General features: G+C 45.7%; 1 protein-coding gene and 1 long non-coding RNA gene across 5 annotated transcripts in view; one reads left to right on the top strand and one right to left on the bottom strand.

The window, feature by feature from the left end:
• Nucleotides 1-1,536: 1,536 nt before the first annotated feature.
• On the bottom strand, nt 1,537-4,715 carry LOC140736170 (uncharacterized). The gene is made up of 2 exons (XR_012100902.1): nt 4,153-4,715; nt 1,537-3,464 (listed from the first exon to the last, which is right to left on the bottom strand). It is a non-coding gene; the product is annotated as an uncharacterized lncRNA (long non-coding RNA).
• A 379-nt stretch (nt 4,716-5,094) lies between these two features.
• zhx3b (zinc fingers and homeoboxes 3b) overlaps nt 5,095-14,142 on the top strand; it is a 127,807-nt gene continuing 118,759 nt past the window's right edge. For 3 of the 4 annotated variants that reach the window (XM_073062034.1, XM_073062030.1, XM_073062031.1), the window contains exon 1: nt 5,333-6,015. The gene's annotated coding sequence lies outside the window, so the exon portion shown is untranslated. Of the gene's footprint in view, nt 5,183-5,332; nt 6,016-14,142 lie in introns of those variants that run through there. The other variant, XM_073062032.1, reaches the window with a different exon arrangement.

The raw sequence follows: 14,142 nt of genomic DNA, 5'->3' as shown, positions 1-14,142 counted from the left end.
GATCCTTGACGTCCTCACCGGGAGACCACCCCCAGGTTGTTCTGCACTCTCCCCACCCTCTGAGTGCAGTTCAAGTTCAAGTCGATAATGCAAATCGATAATAATATCTCTTCCTCTCTGACAATCATCACTAGCGCACTGCTAGGATGCGTGCTTCGCCCACTGTTCTACTCTCTCTGCACCCATGACATTGTGACTAGGCTCAGCTCAAAGGTCATCTATAAATTTGCTGATGACACCGAATATCAGATGGTGATGAGGAGGTGTACAGGAGGGAGATAGATCAGCTAGATGAGTGCTGTTGCACCAGAAACCTTGCACTCAACATCAATAAGACTAAGGAATTGATTGTGGACTTCAAGTAGGGGAAGTCAAAGGAACACACACCAGTCCTCATCAGGGGATCAGGAATAGAAAGAGTGAACAGTTTCAAGTTCCTGGGTGTCAACATCCATGAAGATCTATCCTATGCCTGACATATTGGTGCGATTGCAAAGAAGGCACGACAGTGGCTGTATTACATTTGGAACTCAAGGAGAATTGGTATGTCACCAAAGACTGGCAAATTTCTACAGATGTACTGCTGAGAACATTGTAACCGGTTGCATTACCAGCTGGTATGGAAGGGCCACTGTACAGGATTGGAAAAAGCTGCTGAAAGTTGCAACTCAGCCAGCTCCAACATGAGCACTAGCCTCCCCAGCATCAAGAACATTTTCAAAAGGTGATACCACAAAAACATGATGTCGGTTGTTAAGGTCTCAGGGTATTTGGAGGTACATGATTAAATAGGCCATAGTCAGCATGGTTTCCTCAAGGGAAAATCTTACCTGACAAGTCTATTGGAATTCTTTGAAGAAATAACAAGCAGGATAGACAAAAGAGAATCAGTTTATGTTGTATACTTGGATTTTCAGAAGGCCTTTGACAAGGTGCCACACATGAGGCAGCTTAACAAGCCATGAGCCCATGGTAATACAGGAAAGATTCTAGCATGGATAAAGCAGTGGCTGATTGGCAGGCAGATAAGAGTGGGAATAAAGGGAGCCTTTTCTGGCTGGCTGTCGGTGACTAGTGGTGTTCCACAGGGGTCTGTGTTGGGACCAATCCTTCTAATGTTATAAGTCAATGATCTGGATGATAGAATTGATGGCTTTGTTGCAAAGTTTGCAGATATGAAGATAGGTAGAAGGGCAGGGAGTTTTGAGGAAGTAGAGAGGCTACAGAAGGACTTAGACAGATTTGAAGAATGGGCAAAGAAGTGGCAGATGGAATACAGTGTCAGGAAGTGTATGGTCATGCACTTCGGTAGAAGAAATGAAAGAGTAGACTATTTTCTAAATGTAGAAAAAATACAAAAAAAAAACAAGGCACAAATGGACTTGGGAGTCCTTGGGCAGGATTGCCTAAAGGTTAATTTGCAGGTTGAGTCTGTGGTGAGGAAGACAAATGCAATGTTAGACAAATTCATTTCAAGAGACAAATGCAATGAAGACAAATTCATTTCAAGAGGGCCAGGATATAAAAGTAACAATGTTTCAAAGGTTTCAAAGGTACATTTAATGTCAGAGAAATGTATACAATATACATCCTGAAATGCTTTTTCTTCGCAACCATCCACGAAAACAGAGAGGTGCCCCCAAAGAATGAACGACAGTTAAACATTAGAAGCCCAAAGTGCCCCCCCCCAGCTCCTCTCCCTCCAGCACATAAGCTTCAGCAAGTAACAATCCCCTTCCCCCCACCGGCAAAAAAGATTTGGCACCCACCACCGAGCACTCAAGCTTGAGCAAAGCAACAGCAAAGACACAGACTTGCAGTAACTTAAAGACTACACAGTTCACCCAGCATTCGACATACCACAGGCTCTCTCTCCCCATAATAAGGGAGAAAGTGGTGTCTTCATTTCACAGCGAGGGGGGAGACATAACAAACAACTCACTGGTTTACAATGTTAAAAGTCCGTTCCATCGCTTTTTCCAAGCTGTGCCCAAAGATCTCGGCTCTCTGGGCACAAAGCCAGAGATCTTCCGTCTCCAATGACACACTGATCTCCTGCAGAGGCCCCGGCCTCCGACCCCCCCCCCCATCTCCAGAGCCACGAGATCCTGGGCGTCCGAAGGCCGGCGGAGCTCTTAGGCTGGGCCCTTGGCACACCGAATAACAGCCAGTTGTGAAACCCCGAGAGCAGATCCCATTCCTGCAAAGAACTGTAAAGTTGAGTATTTATAAAGCACTAGTGAGGCCTCACAGAGTATTGTGGGCAGTTTAGGACCCGTCATCTTAGAAAGGACGTGCTGAAACTGGAGAGGGTTCAAAGGAGGTTAACAAAAATGATTCCAGGATTGAACGTCTTGTTATATGAAGAGCTTTTGATGGCTCTGGGCCTGTATTCACTAGAATTCAGAAGAATGTGGGGTGACCTCATTGAAACCGATCGAATGTTGAAAGGCCTTGACAGAGTGGATGTGGAGAGGATGTTTCCTATAGTGGGAGAGTCTAAGACTAGAGGACACAGCCTCAGAATAGAGGGGCCTCCTTTTAGAATGGAGATGAGGATGAATTTCTTTAGTTAGACAGTGGCAAATCTGTGGAATTCTTGGCCACGGGCAGCTGTGGAGGCCAAGTCTTTATGTATAGTTAAGGCAGAGTTTGATAGATTATTTACTGGAGATTGGGTCTGAGAGGAAAATCGGATCAGCTATGATGAAATGGCAGAGCAGACTCGATGAGCCAAGTGGTCTAATTCTGCTCCTATAGCTTAAGGACCTCATCCCACAGTACATACCCTCTGCTCATTGCTACCAGCAAGGAGGAGATACAGGAGCCTGAAGCCACATTCAGGAACAGCTTCTTCCTCACTGCCATCAGATTTCTGAATAGACAATGAACTCTACCTCACTGTTTCCTATTGTAATTTACTTTTTAATTATTATGTATTGCACTGTAATGCTGCCGCGAAGCAAAAAGAAAATCACGGTTAATTATTTACTTATTGAGGTACAGCACGGAACCGGTCCCTCCCGCCCTTCGAGACCCGCCTAGCAACTCCCGCACCCCATTTAATCCCAGCCTACTCACGGGACAATTTATTACGACCGAATAATCTACCAATCGGTAGTTTTTTTGGACTGTGGGAGGAAACCGGAGCACCCGGAGAAAACCCACGCGATCACCGGGAGAACGTAGGAACTCCTCCCAGGCGGCGGGAATCGTACCGGGGTCGCTGTGCTGTAAGAGTTAACCACGACGCCGCCCTGCCGCCCGGGGATACTCCGATTCTGAGTATCTGTAGGAAGGGGAACAGCATAAACGTAAAATCATCGACCTGAAACGTTAACTGTGTGTATCTCTCCTCTCACCGACGCTGCTCGACCTGCCGAACCGTTTACAGCATATTCTTTGTCGCAGTTTAATCGTAACACTTGGCGCTGGGAACTTCTGTGAACTGCCTTTCCGTGCACCTGAAATTTCATACATGAAGAAAACTAAACAATAGATAATGAAATAGCCGTAAAACTCGGCGCGATTGAGGAATGTCGATATGAATGTGGATTAAGATTGCGCTCCGCCAGTATCGAACAGCATAAGCAGGCTTCTGATTCTGCGGGAAAAAAAAAATCCCTGCGGGGACTTCTCAGCGAGTCTGGCAGTTTCGAGTCGAGTCCCGTCATCTGGACTGAAAGGGGTGGGTGGGGAGATAGCCAGTATGAAGTGCAGAGGCGAGGGGATGAAAGGAGAAGAGATGAGCACCCAGCTGAGGACGGGTGATAGGTAGGAGGAGACCGGAGGAGTGGAAGAAGCGAAAGCGTCTGGGAGGTGATCTTGCTTGTAACTCCGGATTCCAGCCTGCTGAAGGTTCCGGAACCGTTTGTTCATTTCCACAGATGCTGCCTGACCCGCGGAGTCCCTCCAGCATTTTGTGAGTGTGACTCTGGATTTCCAGCATCTGCAAATTCCCTCGTGTTTACGATCTGCATTCCCATGTGCTTCCGGTTTGATACCATGACTGTTTTATAAATCTTTGATTAAAAGCCTTTTATTTACCAATCCCGGTGAGAGCGGGCAGCTTTTTACTTCCAGTTGTCCAATGGATCGCTTTACCCTCATCGGTACAACCAATAGGTACAAAGAAACCCTCTGACTACTCACCTTGGGAATCGCAGCTCTTAGCGTGCACCAATAACCGAGAGACCAAAATATTATCTCGGTACTTTAAAATGTGCGCATTTCTTTCTGCACGTTGACACATACTGCGCTTGTCACAGCGGTTTCCTTGATAATGATCCGCGACCCTTTCCGCAAACAGATGCAAACCGTAAAATTAGAATGAGGGCGAAGGGGACCGGACGGGAAAGTGGGGACACCTGAAGCAGATAATACTCGCGATTCTGCGTCAAAGCGGGTGCAAAAGGACTCAAAAGCATTTTATTCGGTACAGAAACTGCACCGTGACAGTCAGGAAAGGCTCTAGAACAGTCAAAACTGCGCAGCGCATCGCCGGTACCATCAAGGACATCTGTACTGAAAGGTGCTGGAAAAGAGCCAGGAACATCACGAAGAATCCCTCCTATCCTGCTCATGGACCGTTTGTCCGCCTCCCATCAGGGAGGAGACTGTGTAGCATTCTCACCAGAACCACCCGACTCAAAAGCAGTTACTTCCCCAAGCAGTGAGGCTGATCAACACCCCCATCCATTAACCCACCCCACCACCAGGACCACGACTCTTGTCATTTCCTGACAGAAGCACCTTATGTACAGACGTTCCTGTGCCTAGCGTCACCTAATTGACGTGCAATCAAACTACGTATATAAAATATTATATGTATCGTGTTTTTTAAAAAAACTATTATTGTGCTCCTTATCTTATTGTGTTTCTTTTTGTGCTGCGTTGGATCCGAAGTAACAACTAGTTCGACCTCCTTTTACACATGTGCACTGGAAATGACATTGAACAATCTTGAATTCCCGCAGTTAGTGATGGTAGTTTAAAGTCAGTTGGAGAGGAAGAGGGGGAATCAATGGTATCTTAGCAACGAGCGAGAGAGAGAGAGAGGAGAGACAGAAACAAGAGGGAGGGGTGGTGGTGGTGGTGGGGGAGAGATTACCGTCAGCCACTTGGAGAGAAAGCGTTCATCAGCCACTCAGCTGAAAGGGACCAGCGGCAACAGGAATCACAGGTACGAGGCGCTCATTTCAAACTCGCCGCACACTCCCCGGCCGCGCAGTCAAACCCTCCGGCAAACACCACCTTCACTCACAGGCGGCAGTTCAACAGGACCGAAGGCACGGCTCCTTTGTAAAATGACTGGCGTGTTTTTGTTTTACAAAGACGCGCCGTTTCATGACACTTGACTGCCAGAGTGAAGTGTATTGGAATGCCGCAGAGGCAGCAACAGTTGTGGCATTTTAGAAATATCAGGAGGGCATCCTGTATGAGGATTTTTACATCATCCTGAAAGGCGATTAGATGGAAGTTTAAGCGTTTTTTTTTTGGCGTGTTTCTGCTGGGTCGGAAAACGCGGAATTTGAATGTAGCTAGACATGCAGAGACAGATTTTGTACGTAGGACTCTGCCTTCAACCCGGTGCTGACGTCCCGGGAGCCGTCCCGAATTCCCCTTCTACTTAAAACCCCCAGAGTGAGGAACTTCCAAAGTATTTTGCATCGTTCGCAAGAGTTGGTGACGTTGCCATCACGTGTGTCAGCGTTCTAGCGTCCGATGGGGTTGATTTGGTTGTATGTGTGAATCGTATCGTTTTCGTTTCGTCCTTCGCCCTCTGAGTAAGAGACAGAGGGAGTGTGTGTACGTCTTTAAAAAAGACGAGTAAAATTAACATTATTACTGATTTTATGCGACGAGGCAGGGGGGAAACACGGGGAAGGAGAAAATACAGCGGCGATCGGATGAAAAGAGGGTCTCTCTCCAATTGAAGAGAAGGGTGCTGTTGAAAATAAATATAAGACAGAAACCCCAGGAAAGAGGAGGAGGCAGTGGCTGGATCGCCGAGCGGTGAGTTGCGTTGGGGAAGCGGCCGCTGATTTGCTACTTTCAATTGCTACATTGTGTTCCTAGGCGCCCGATTGTTGCCACGTTCTAGAACGCCCTACAATGTTGCCAGTTCGCCTTCCTTACCCCTCTCCTCCTGTTGTCTCCCCTCGTCCTGGCTTTAATCTGCTTGTTTTATTTTTTTTAAAAGAGACAGTAAGACCCAGGGAGAAAAGTAACCCAAATAAAATGGCGGCACGTCCGCAACCAGGGGAGACACACACGCACACACACGGTAACGAACCGAAGGGGTGAAATGTAATGTTCCGTTCCATTACCGTCTCCCATTGCTTCAACAACTTGAGAGAGAGAGAGAGTGTATGTTGCAGCACCGCACTAGGCCTGCCCTACTGCAATCTCTTTATTTCCTTTTCACTCACCCCTCCCCTTGGACCTTTTGGGAGAGGAAAAAAAAAGCAGATTAAATTGCATTTATTAAGAATGTCCCCAGGACTGCCGAAGTAGGATTTGACACTCTTCTCTCCCAGCCGGTTCCCTTTTTATTTACAAACTGTGATGATATGAATGGAGTTGAGAAGGGAAATAGAAAAAAATGCAGCGATGTTGATTGGGGCTGAAACTGGCCAGTGCTGAGATGAATGTTCATTCAGCCTATTTGAGGGGACAGTCTGCGGTTTGCCAGAATGCTCCATTCCACACACGCACATTTTTTTCTCTCTCTTGCTCCACGCACAGTTGTGTTGAACAGAAATCTTAATGCCACAGTTGCTTTTTAGCATTAATTTTAGGCTGGTAATGTATAAATCGTGGCACCATCAAATAAATTCTACCTTTAAAAATCATATTAGACTTTTTTTAAAAAACAAAACAATGACTTTTACTTTCCAAAATGGACATAATTTGTTTTGAATGGCCTAATTTTCAATAAGCCGGTTCACGGATTTCTGGAATTAGGCAACATCCAATTTGATACTTTTTTTTAAAGGGACAGGGTCCGTTTCTTTGTTTTCTTTCTTTTTCGCGTTGGCCTACTGTAAATCAAGACTGAAAAGGATTTCCTTAACTGCACATGCGTCTTAAAACACCAGTGACTCATAAGGCTGTTGGGCAGACCCTAGTCACCCAGCTTCAGGAGTGTCGCGGAGAAACGGATGTTTGCAGCAACTTTAAAGGCTTTCATTATAAGTAGCGCAAGTTGAAACTTATTGACAGACGGGCAAAGATGCTGAAATAGTTACATCTTCATCCTGTTTTTAAACAGGATCTGTAAACACATTTATTTGTTGATAAACAAAGTCTTCCCTCTTCCCACTAAGTCAAATTGCCACACTCCATTAAATCAAAATAATTGAGCTGAGTACTTCCTTTCAGAGATTCAAGATTGTTTAATGCCATTTCCAGGACACAGGTGTACAGGAGAAGGCAATAATTTGACTGGGCTCAGGCAGATGGAAAATGTACCTTTTCAGAACATGCCAGCTCAAAATCTTACATGCATGTTGTAGGTTGTACATAACGCCCCCAATCCTATTCACCGGTCATACAAAGAGAAGGAGGGAGGTGGGCGGGCTGTACCCTGCAATACCCTTGGTTGGTAGACGGGGCAGTCCGCGGGTTGAGTACTCCGCTCTGGTCAGGTCCCCACTCCCCTGCAGGTAGTCTTCAGCCAGCAGCCGGGTAACAAGTCATTCCATCTGTGGGAGGCAGGGCGGGCGGGATGTTGATCTCGTGACTGACACCAGCCCCGTTTCCCATGGAAAATTTCAATGTGATGAGGGTTTAGCCCAGATCCCATACATGACTGCCTTTGGGTTTGGCCTGCAGTGCAGTTATTTCAGTTTGGGGGGCAGGTGGTTTAGATTGGATTTTTAAAAAAATATGGTAAAGCAAATGGGTGGTTTCATGTGGCCACAAACAGAATCCAGGAGGAACTCAGCAGGCCAGGCAGCATCTGTGGAGAAAACGGACAGTCAAATTCTGGGACCGGACCTTCACCCAAACTGGTAGATTCACCTCGGTGAATATAATGGCTCTTCTCTCCTTCAGTGTGTGTGTGTGTGTGTCTGTATATATATATAGACACACACACACACACACACACACACACACACACACACACACACACACACACACACACACACACACACACACACAAAGTCAATACTGCCCCTCGTGTATTTTAATCCACTGTTGCATCTCTCTCCTGTTCTGCCTCACCCCCTCACTCTGCCTCTGCCCCCTCTCTGCCTCTCCCACCCCTGCCTCTTCCCCTCTCTCTGCACCACTCCCCCTCTCTTGACTCCCCACTAAGGAAACCCTCCCATCTCCCACTCTGGAACACCACCCCTCTCTCAACCCCTCCAATCCCCCCCCACTCCCAAACCCCCCACTCTAGAACCCCACCCCCAATACCAACCCCCCCCCCACTCCCAACCCCTCCTCTTCTCCCCCATTGCCCTGACTCCGCTCTCCCCCACCACCTCCACCCTCTCACCCCCTGGCCTCTACTCCCCATCAACCCCCAAACCCCCTCAACCCTCTCCACCCTTCATCCACTCCCCCCTTCACCCTCTCACCCTCAGCCCCCTCCCACTCTCTCCCTGACCCCCTCCCCCACCCCACCCTTTTGGGATAAAGACACAAGACTTGCCTTGTGACAATCTCAGTCTGTCCGTTAGTAGGATCCATGCCTTTGAATAGTGTCTTTAAGGTGAAGTAAAAGATAGGAGATATGATAGATGCTGATCTTATTTTGACCCATCACAAGATGGCCAGACCTCTGAGCTTATCATTTTAGAACATAGGATGTAACGGCATTGAACAGGCCCTCTGGCCCACGATATTGTGCCAACCATTTAATCTACTCAGAGATCAGTCTAAGCCTCCCCTCGTGCATGAGTATCTTAAATGTCCCCAGTGTACCTGCCTCTGCTACCACCCCTGTAGTTCATTCCACGCGTGCACCCCTCTCTGTGTAAAGAACTTACCTCTGACGTCCACCAACCTTAAAGTTATGCCCCTCATATTAGCCATTTCTGCCCTGGGAAAAAGTCTCTGGCTGTCTCCTCGATCTGTGCCTCTTATCGTATTGTTTAATTGGATTGTAGTCACCTTGTATTTTACCTGCCCCTTACCTACTGTGGTTGAATAACTCTTAAGAGCCTTGTGTATTCATAAAATGCTGGAGGAACGCCTCAGGTCAGGCAGCATCTATGGAAAAAAGTAAACAGTCGACATTTCAGTCCTGAAGAAGGGTCTCGGCACAAAACATTGACTGTTCACTCTTTTCCATAGATGCTGCCTGACCCGCTGAGGTCCTCCAGCATCTTGTATGTGGTACTTTGGATTTCCAGCATACCTGCAGGTTTTCTCTTGTTTGTGTATTCATATCTTAGCTTGTTGCGCTCTGAAACTCTGGAAAAGCTGTTGTGGCTAGGGAGGAGGAGAAGGAAAGTATATAACTGGAAAACGTTAAACACGTTCATTTGTTATGTGCCGTGTTGTATGACATGGGCGTTCATGGTCTTTCTATGACCATTATATTTCTTGGTAAACATTTCTACAGAAGTGGTTTGCCATTGCCTTCATCTGAGCAGTGTCTTTACAAGATGGGTGACCCCAGCCATTATCAATACTCTTCAGAGATTGTCTGCCTGGCGTCAGCGGTCACATAACCAGGACTTGTGATATGCACCGGCTGCTCATATGACTGTCCACCACCTGCTTCCATGACTTCACACGACCCTGATCGGGGGACTAAGCAGGTGCTACACCTTGCCCAAAGGTGACCTGCAGGCTAGCAGAGGGAAAGAGTGCCTTAAACCTCCTCTCGTAGAGATGCATCTCCATCCCACCACCCACTGAAACATGAGATCCTTAAAATATTTAATAATGTCAGGCAGAATATTTGGAGAGTGACAACAGAAACAGGCATATCCCGCCAACTGTTTCACAAGCTTCGTTAGGATGTTACAGAGGAGGTTCACGAGTGGTCCTGGGAATGAAAGGGTTAACCTATGGTGAAAGGTGGGGAGTGTTTGATGGTTCTGGGCCTGGACTCGCTGGAGTTTAGAAGAATCAGAGGGGATCTCACTGAGCTGGGTTCATTCAGCTAGTCAGCCAGTACAAAGAGAACCAGAATTCATTTTAGATCATTTCTAATACGTTAAGATGGACTCAGGCCTCACAATCTATCTCATTACAATCTTGTACCTCATTGTCTACCTGCTTCGTAGCTGTTACACTTTATTCTGCATTCTGTTACTATTTTACCTTGTGCCTCAGTGTACTGTGTACTAATTTGATCTGTATAAAGAGAAGTTTATAACTGTATCTTGGTACATGTGACAATAATATTCCAATTCCACTTCCAATCAAAGGTCCTTCAGTCCTGATGTGAACTGCCTGACCTGCTGGGTGTTTTCAGCATCTTCTGTTTTAATTCTAGATTCCCAAAACCTGCCTTTTTCGAAAAAAAAAAATTCAGTCTTGGATAATCTTGCACACTTTGTTTGGGTTGCAAGGGAAGAGATACGAGGCTGTAGATACTGGAATCTGCAGCAACTGACGGTGTGCTGGAGGAACACAGTGGGACATGCAGCGTCTCTGGGAGCAGGGTGGGGGAAGGACTGTTAGGATTTCAGCCTGGAGAACCTCATCTGGAATTGTCGGCCCAAAGTGTCGACTGTTCCTCCCAGCAGACGCTGTCCGACCTGCTGAGTTTGTCAACTGACTTGTTTGTTGCTCGCATGCAAGGACAGGCCTGAGGGGCAGGCTTTCCGGATCGGCACTAATCATCAGAATTGCACAAGGCTGCTGTTTCTGGTCCTTTTTTAAAAAAAACACAAAATAAACAGTTGTGCACGACATATTGTTTTAGCTTGTAATACTGGTCTGCAGGGACAGGGAACTCAATTAATATGGTTTCCCCAGAACTCTACGTAAGATGGAGGTGTACCGCCATGCTCGGTTGTGTGTTCGTGCGTGTGTGATCGTGCGAGTGTGTGATCGTGCGAGTGTGTGCGTGTGTGAGGCACCGTGATTCTGTCAGTTTCTGACTCTTTGTGGTTTGTAGCGACTGTGTAGGACTTGGGGAGTGAGGGGGGTGTAGTGGTTTGTTGCTGGATCTGGATTTTTTTTTTGTGGTGACCCGTCCCCTCCTGCTGTCACTTCACAGAGCGTTGCTTGTGTGAGCTGCACCATCCCTTTCCCCCCCCTCCCCCCCCCCCCCACACCTACCCCCAGAGAGTTATTACTGGAACAGAACTTCATGATGTCATCTTCGAGCTAATTCGAGGCAAAATGTCTGTTCACAGCCTGCATTTGAACAGCAAATTTGTGTGTGTGTGTGTGTGTGTTTTTTTTTGTGTGAACAACCGAAGTATATCTGTAAACCACAAGAAACTTGTGTATGAATTGGATGCCCATGTGGAGTGAGATGAAGTCACTTTGATGAATTAAAGGGCTGGGATTTTTTTTCTCTCTTTGGTGACTTGGCTCATGTTCCTTGGGGAATAGGCTGTGGAAATAGGCATGCTTACCAACAAATCTTGCTTGAGAATCAGCTGAGGCTTTCTGCTTGAGCAGGCTTTCCAGTGGACTGCTGGGCACAGCACCTCGAGCCTCTTCTTGTGCTGTGACCATTCAGAATCAGGATTAGGTTTAATGTTCACTGGTATGTGTCAAAAATTGTTGTTTGCAGCAGTGTTATAGTTAGTATGGTGCAATACATCAAAAACCATAAATCACAATAAATAGCTGAAATATACTTTGTATGTGCGTGTGTACACACACACACACACACACACACACACACACACACACACACACACACACACACACACACACACACACACACACACACACACACACACACACACACACACACACACACACACACACACACACACACACACACACACACACACACACACACACACCCTATAAAAAGTATTCACTCCCTGTTGGAAGTTTTCATGTTTTATTGTTCTGCAACATTGAATCAAAGTGGATTTATTTTGACTTTTTTTTGACACAGGTTGATAGAAAAAGACTCGTGTCAAAGTTAAAACAGATCTCTACAAAGTGATCTAAATTAATTACGAATATTAACACAAAAGAATTGATTGCATAAATATTCACCCCCTTCAAGTCGATATTTGGTAGATGTACCTTTGGCAGCAATTACGGCTTTGAGTCGGTGTGGATAGGTCTCTATCAGCTTTGCACATCTGGACACTGCAATTTTTACAAAACTGCTCAAGCTCTTTCAGATTGCATGGGGATCATGAATGAACAGCCCTTTTCAAGTTCAGCCACAAACTCTCAATTGGACTGAGGTCTGGACTCTGACTTGGCCAGTCCAGGATATTAACTTCACTGTTTTTAAGCAATTCCTGTGTAGCTTTATGCTTGGGGTCATTGTCTTGCTGGAAAGCAAATCTTCTCCCAAGTTGCATTTCTCTTGCAGACTGCATCAGGTTTTCCTCCAGGATTTCCCTGTATTTTGCTGCATTCATTTTATCCTCTACCTTCACAAGCCTTCCAGGGCCTGCTGCAGTGAAGCATCCCCACAGCATGATGCAGCCACCACCATGTTTCACAGTAGGGACAGTGTGTTCTTGATGATGTGTGGTGTTTGACATAGTGTTTAGCCAGATGGCCAAAAAGCTCAATTTTGGTTTCATCAGACCATAGAACCTTCTTCCAGCTGACTTCAGTCTCCCACATGCCTTCTGGCAAACTCTAGCCGAGATTTCATGTGTTTTTTTTTCAACAGTGGCTTTCTCTTTGCCACTCTCCCATAAAGCTGCGACTGGTGAAGCACCCGGGCAACAGTTGTTGTATGCGCAGTCTCGCCCAACTCAGCCACTAAAGCTTGTAACTCCTCCAGATTTGTCATAGCTCTCTTGGTGCCCTCCCTCACAAGTCCCCTTCTTGCACGGTCACTAGTTTTTGAGAACGGCCTGCTCTGGACAGTTTTACAGCACACAAGTCTTCAAAAACCTATCTCCATTTAACTAATTTTTATGACTTCTAAAACCAACTGGCTGCACGAATGATTATTTGCAGTGTCATATTAAAGGGCAGGGGAGGTGAATACCTGTGCAATCAGTTATTTTGTGTTTTCTATTTGTAATTAACTTAGATAACTTTGTTGAGATCTGATTTCACTTTGACACGAAAGGGTCTTTTACTGTTGATCAGTATCAAAAAGGTCAAATTACATACACATGATTCAATGTTGTAAAATAATGAAACATGGAAACTTCCGAGGGAGGGTGAATACTTTTTATAGGCACTGTGTATATTAGTGTATGTGTGCATATGTGTATTGAGATACAATGTAGAATAGACCCTGCTGGCCCTTCGAGCCAGAGCGCCCAGCAATCCTCCAATTTAATCCTAGCGTAATCATGGGACAATTTACATTAACCTACCAACCGGTACGTCTCCGACATATCTTTGGACTGTGGGAGGAAATCCACTCAACCGAGGGGAAAGCATACTGACTCCTTACAGGCAGTGCAGGAAATGAACCTGTGTCACCTATACTGTAAAGCGTGCTAATCACTATGCTACCGTGCATATATGTGTGTGTGCAAAAATAGTGAGTTAGTGTTCATGGGTTGGTTCCTTGTCCATTCAGAAATCTATTTGCAATATCCTGGCTGTTTACAAGCTTGATGCTTACTTTTACCAGCTGATTTGGCATTTGTCTTTTAAAGAAAAGTTGTTTAAAAAATCTCAGCTGCCTGGTGAATTGGTGCAATTTTTATTGATGCGTTGCAGTAACGTAATTAACGCACTTCCAGCTGTTTTTTATTTCATGCAATGTTTTAAATCACTACAGAAATGACGTCAGATTCAAATTACTTTTGCTCGCCAGTTTAAGATTTCGGGCTGTAGTGGAGGAGGGCCAAAACTTTGATTTTTTTTTAATGTGTTGGGGGGGGTGGTGCAGATAAAAAAAAAATTTATTGCCATATACAGTGAGATGTATTATGAATTTGCTGTTCGCATTGGCAAGGTGTGACCTGCAACATTAAACGACAACATTCAACAATTATAAAGAATTATATACAAATAATGTTAGATGTACAGATATGGAATAAAATATGCATAAATGTC

Source organism: Hemitrygon akajei, chromosome 11, assembly GCF_048418815.1.
Source record: "Hemitrygon akajei chromosome 11, sHemAka1.3, whole genome shotgun sequence".
Lineage (NCBI taxonomy): Eukaryota > Metazoa > Chordata > Chondrichthyes > Myliobatiformes > Dasyatidae > Hemitrygon > Hemitrygon akajei.
The sequence above is the reverse complement of the archived record's forward strand: the minus strand, read 5'-3'. Positions and strand labels throughout refer to the sequence as shown.